Below are 6102 nucleotides of genomic sequence, written 5' to 3'. Positions count from 1 at the left end.
GCGCGTTTCCATGACGACGGCGCGGCGTGGGGCCCGCCTTCCCGCCCTGGGGCACCTTCGTTTGCGCTGAATAAAGTCGGCGCGGCAACCGGCCAGTAAATGTCGGCGTGGAGGGAGCTGGGCCTTCCGTTCTTCCCCCAGTAACGGTGAAGGCCTCGTTGACGTTGGCCTTTTAACCACTTCTAAGTGGCGTTACGTATATTCCCATGCTTGTGCAACCTCCTTACCCATCTCCAGAGTTTTTCAGCCTTCCCAACTGAAACTGCACCCGTTTCCCCCCTTGCCCCTGGTAAGCATCATTCTACTTCCTGCGTCTATGAATGTGACGACGCAAGGTGCCTCAAATAAACGGAATCATACACTATTTGTGTCTGGCTTATTATCCCACGGCGCACGTTTTCATGGTTCATCCACGGGGTAGCAGGTCTCAGAATTTCCTTTTTAAGGCTGAGTAATATTTCATTGTGGGTGTAGATCACATTTTGCTGATTCACATGTCTGTGGACATGTGGGTTGCTTCTACTTTTGGCTACTGTGAATAATGTTGCTGTGAATATTCTTTTTTTTTTTTTTAGATTTTATTTATTTACTCATGAGAGACAGACATAGGCAGAGAGGGAAACAGGCTCCCTGCGGGGAGCTCAGTATGGGATTCTCTCCCAGGACCCCAGGATGATTAGCTGAGCCAAAGGCGGACACTCAACAGCCACCCAGGTGCCCCTGCTGTGAATATTCGACACAACCTTCATGCAGATGTGTTTTTAATCTCTCTTGGATCCATATCTAGGAGAATTTATTATACAGTAATTATGTTTCACTTTTTGAGAAACTGCCAGACTGTTTTCCAAAGCTGCCCTATCACTTTCTTTCTCTCCTTCCTTTCTTTCTTTCTTTCTTTCTTTCTTTCTTTCTTTCTCTCTCTCTTTCTTTCTTTTTCTTTCTTTCTTTCTTTCTTCCTTCCTTCCTTCCTTCCTTCCTTCCTTCCTTTCTTTCTTTCTTTCTTCTTTTCTTTCTTTCTTTCTTTCTTTCTTTCTTTCTTTCTTTCTCTCTCTCTTTCTTTTTCTTTCTTTCTTTCTTTCTTTCTTTCTTTCTTCCTTCCTTCCTTCCTTCCTTCCTTCCTTCCTTCCTTTCTTTCTTTCTTCTTTTCTTTCTTTCTTTCTTTCTTTCTTTCTTTCTTTCTTTCTTTCTTTCTTCTTTCTTCTTTTCTTTCTTTCTTTCTTTCTTTCTTTCTTTCTTTCTTTCTTTCTTTCTTCTTTTCTTTCTTCTTTTAGGATTTTATTCATGAGAGACACAGAGAGACAGATATAAACAGAGGGAGAAGCAGGCTCCTGGCAGGGAGCTGGTTGTGGGACTCTCCCTGCACCCAGGATCACACCTGGAGCCAAAGGCTGACGCTCAACTGCTGAGCTACCCAGGCGTCCCTGCCGCATCACTTTAAAAATCTAACCAGCGAAGTCCCAAATTTTCCATATCCTGTTTTTATGTCTATATTTTGATTACAGCCATCCTAGTAGATGTATAGCGATATATCATTGAGTTTTGATTTGCATTTCCCCCTTCACGAGTGTTGTTGAGCATCTTTTCATGTATTCATTGGCTATTTGGGTGGGTTTTGTTTTTTTGTTTGTTTTTTTGAGAAATGTCTACTCAGTCTTTGCTCATTTTTGGTAGGGGAACTATTTGTATTTTTACTGTTGCATTTTAAGTGTTCATCTCTCCTGGGTGCAATTCCCTCATCAAATATGTGATTTGCAAATATTCTCTCCTGTGGGTTTTCAGTTTCTTAAAGGTACTTTTTTTTTTTTTTAAGATTGTATTTATTCATGAGAAACACGCAGAGACATAGGCAGAGGGAGAAGCAGGCTTCTTGCAGGGAGCCCGATGCAGAACTTGATCCCAGGACCCCGGGATCACGCCCTGAGCTGAAGGCAGATGCTCAACCCCTGAGACACCCAGAAGTCCCTTAAATGTACCTTTAAAGCAAAAAAGCTTCTAAATTTTCGATTAAGTTAAATTTATTTTTTTTGAGGGTATCCAGTTGTCTGCACCATTTATTAAAAAGACTATTCTCTCCTTCACTGAATTAATTGTGTTGGCACCTCTGCTGAAAATTAATGGACCAGATATGGGGCTTTAATTTTGGACTCTCCATTCTAGTCCATTGGTCTGTGTATCTAACCTTATGCCACATAAGGTTATCTAACCTAGTGCCACACTGTCTTTACTGCAGCATTTTAAGTTTTGAAAGCAGAAAGTGTCAGTTTTTCAACTCTCTTCTTTTTCAATACGGTTTTGGCTATTCAGGATCCCTTTGAATTCAACGATATTTTGTAGTTCTCAGAATATAAATTTTACACCAATTTTAAGTACACTTATTTAAGTATTAAATGTATCCTATTTTACTCTGATCCTATGCTAAGTTTTCTTTTTTTTTTAATTTTTTTATTTATGATAGTCACACAGAGAGAGAGAGAGAGAGGCAGAGACACAGGCAGAGGGAGAAGCAGGCTCCATGCACCGGGAGCCCAACGTGGGATTCGATCCTGGTCTCCAGGATCGCGCCCTGGGCCAAAGGCAGGCGCCAAACCGCTGCGCCACCCAGGGATCCCTATGCTAAGATTTCTAATATGATTTTTACATTACTCATTGTAAGTATATCAATTGACCTTGCATTCTGCAACCTTGCTGTGTTTATTCTAGTAATCTTTCAGTGGATTCCTCTTTTCTTTCCAATCTGCATGCTTTTCTCTGTGACTCCCCCCAGTCCTCTCCCACCCAAATACCCCTGGCTAGAGCCTCCAGTTCCATGTTCAACAGAAGTGGTAAAAGCAGACAGCCTTGTCTTGTCTCCAATCTTAGAGGGAAAGCTTTCAATAAGTAACCCAGGGATTTCTGATCTGTGACCAAAGAACACACTGTATAAACTCAGTTTTTTAAAGACTTTTAAAATTTATTTATGAGAGAGAGAGGCAGAGACACAGTCAGAGGGAGAAGCAGGCTCCATGCAGGAAGCCTGACGTGGGACTCGATCCCGGGACTCCAGGATCGCGCCCTGGACCGAAGGTGGCGCTAAACCGCTGAGCCACCCGGGCGGCCCCCATTTTGTTTTCTGTTGGTTTCCCCCCGCCCCCCCCCCCCCGCCTTCCTTTGGGCTACTTGAACTTTTTTTTTTTTTTTTTAGAAATCCATTTTTATTTTTCTGTAGTGTTTTGGGCTGTAATATCTTTTTTTAGTGGTTACTCATATATACTTGCTACCACCATATATTGTTGTTGACATTTTACCTGTTTGGGTGAAAGGTAGAAACCTTCCTTCTAGTTCCTTTGCCCTCCCTTATTTATAATTTTTTAAAAAGATTTTATTTATTTTAGAGAGAGAGAACATGAGCTAGGGGAGAGGCAGATGGAAATAGAAAGGCAGGCTCCCCACGGAGCAGGGAGCCCAATGCGGGGCTGGTCCTGGGATCATGACCTGAGCTGAAGGCACTTAATAGACTGAGCCACCCAGGTGCCCCTGTAAAGTAATTGTTTTATTTATTTTTTATTTTTTTTTTAAATTTTCATTTATTTAGGATAGTCACAGAGAGAGAGAGAGAGAGAGAGAGAGAGAGAGAGAGAGGCAGAGACACAGGCAGAGGGAGAAGCAGGCTCCATGCACCGGGAGCCCAACGTGGGATTCGATCCTGGTCTCCAGGATCGCGCCCTGGGCCAAAGGCAGGCGCCAAACCGCTGCGCCACCCAGGGATCCCCTGGCCTCATGGTTTCTGATGAGAAACCTGTCACATTGTTTTCCTTATAGGTGATGTGTCATTTTTCTTTTGCCTTTTCAAAGATTTTTATTTATTTATTCACGAGACACAGAGGCACAGGCAGAGGGAGAAGCAGGCTCTGTGAGGAGCCCGATGTGGGACTCGATCCCAGGATCCCAGGACCCCAGGATCACGCCCTGAGCCAAAGACAGATACCCAGGGATCCCTTTTCTTTTACTTTTAAAATTTTTGTCTAGTTTTCAGAAGTTTGGCTGTGAGGTGTCTTGGTTTTAATTTCTTTGGATTTATTCTTTGGGATCCTCAGAGCTTCCTACAGGTTTAGATCTTTCACCATCTGGTAAGTATATATGGCAATTACTTCAACTACTTTTTCAGCCCTAATTTTTATTCTCTCCTTCTGGTACTCTGATGATTTTTTAGATTTTAGATTTTTTGTCATAGGCCCCTGAAGTGTTTTTTTGTCATTTCCTTTCGGTTCAGATTTGGTAATTTTTTTTTTTTTTATGATAGTCACAGAGAGAGAGAAAGAGAGAGAGAGAGAGAGAGAGAGAGAGGCAGAGACATAGGCAGAGGTAGAAGCAGGCTCCATGCACCGGGAGCCCGACGTGGGATTCGATCCCGGGTCCCCAGGATCGCGCCCTGGGCCAAAGGCAGGCGCCAAACCACTGCGCCACCCAGGGATCCCTGGATTTGGTAATTTCTATTATCTTCAAGTTCAAGAATTCTTTCTCCTCCATTGCTTCTTTTTTGTTAATTGCATGTTTCAGCTCTAAATGATTCCTTATACTTTCTTTGCTGAGACTTTATATTTTTTTCTCAAGTGTTCATAATTGTTGACAATTTTATGATTGCTTTAATGTCCTTGCCAAGTAATTCTAACATCTGTCATTTCAGTGTTGCCTTTCTCTCCTCCCACCGTTTGTTTTTTTTTTTCCTGGTCTTTTCAGCCTATTTTTTATTGAAACGTGGACATTTTGGGTAACAAAGACTGCATCTTGTTACAGCATACCTCCTGACGGGGATGGCAAGGCACCACTTGATTACTACTAGGTGTGGCTGGAGTTCAGGTTCCTTGCTTGAGGTCTGCTGACACCCAGGGTGGGGCAGGGGGGTGCCTCATTTCTCCTATGGGCCCCCACTGACATCGAGTTCTAGCTCCCTGCTTGGCCTTCTCAGATGCCACCCAACAGGAATTTTGGGATACCCCCAGGACAGCTTAGTGAGGATGGAAGCCTAGGCTCCCAACCTGGCTTATGTTGGTCAAGTCAGGGTGGTTTCTTCTGTGGTTTGGCTGGAGTTAGTCTTGCTAAGTTCTTCCTTTTCTGGCCCTTATTTGGGGCTTTGTCTGCCTTTTCAGCAACGTGAAGCAAAAAGAAAACTCAGGGAGCCCAATGTAATTCCTTGGGTCCCGGAGTCTCTGGGTCCCCAGCCAGTCTACCTTCTCTCCACCGTTCAGTCTTATGTTTTATATAAAATCTCCAGGGTTCTAGTTAGTGGATAGGGATTAAGTACTGCCATTCCACCTTCCCAGAAGAGTTGTCCCACTTATACCATAATAAACAATATGAAAATACAAAATGGTAAAGCCACTATGGAAACTGGAATAGCAACTCCTCACATTACAAATATGTATTACCATATGATTTAGCAATTCCTAATCGGAGTATGGACCCCCCCCCCCCCCCCCCGAAATTGAAAACATGGTCTTTTCTTTTTTGAAAGAATCTTAAGCCGAGTCCATGCCCAGCGTGCAGTGTGATTCAGGGCTTGATCCCACAACCCTGAGAGCATGACCTCAGCTGAAATGGAAGTCGGATGCTTAACCCATTGAGCTACCCAGGTGCCCCTGAAAGCAGGGTCTTAGATCTGGACACCTGTGTTCACAGCAGCATTATTCACAACAGCTAAAACATGGAAGCAATCTGATTGCCTGTCTACAGAGGGACAGGTAAAATGTGGCATACACATACAATGTAGTATTCAACTTGGAAAAGAAAAATGATATATGTTACATGGAAGAAGCTTAAGGACATGATGCTGAATGAAATAAGCCAGTCAGAAAAAGACAAATATTGTAGGATTCTTCTTCTAGGAGTAATCAAAATCTTGGAAAGTATAATGATGGTTGCCAGGGTCTGGGGGAGGGGAGAATGTGGAGTTATTGAATGGAAACAGCATTTCAGATCTACAGGATGAAGGGTATGGGGATGGATGGTGGTGAGCTGCACAATGTGACTATTTAATGTCACTGAAGAGCACACTTAAAACATAGTTAAGATGGTAAATTTTATGTGTATTTTACCACATACACAAAAACCATCAACAAATTAATT

The sequence above is a fragment of the Canis aureus genome, chromosome 11 (assembly GCF_053574225.1).
Source record: "Canis aureus isolate CA01 chromosome 11, VMU_Caureus_v.1.0, whole genome shotgun sequence".
NCBI lineage: Eukaryota > Metazoa > Chordata > Mammalia > Carnivora > Canidae > Canis > Canis aureus.
Note: the sequence above shows the minus strand (reverse complement) of the source record.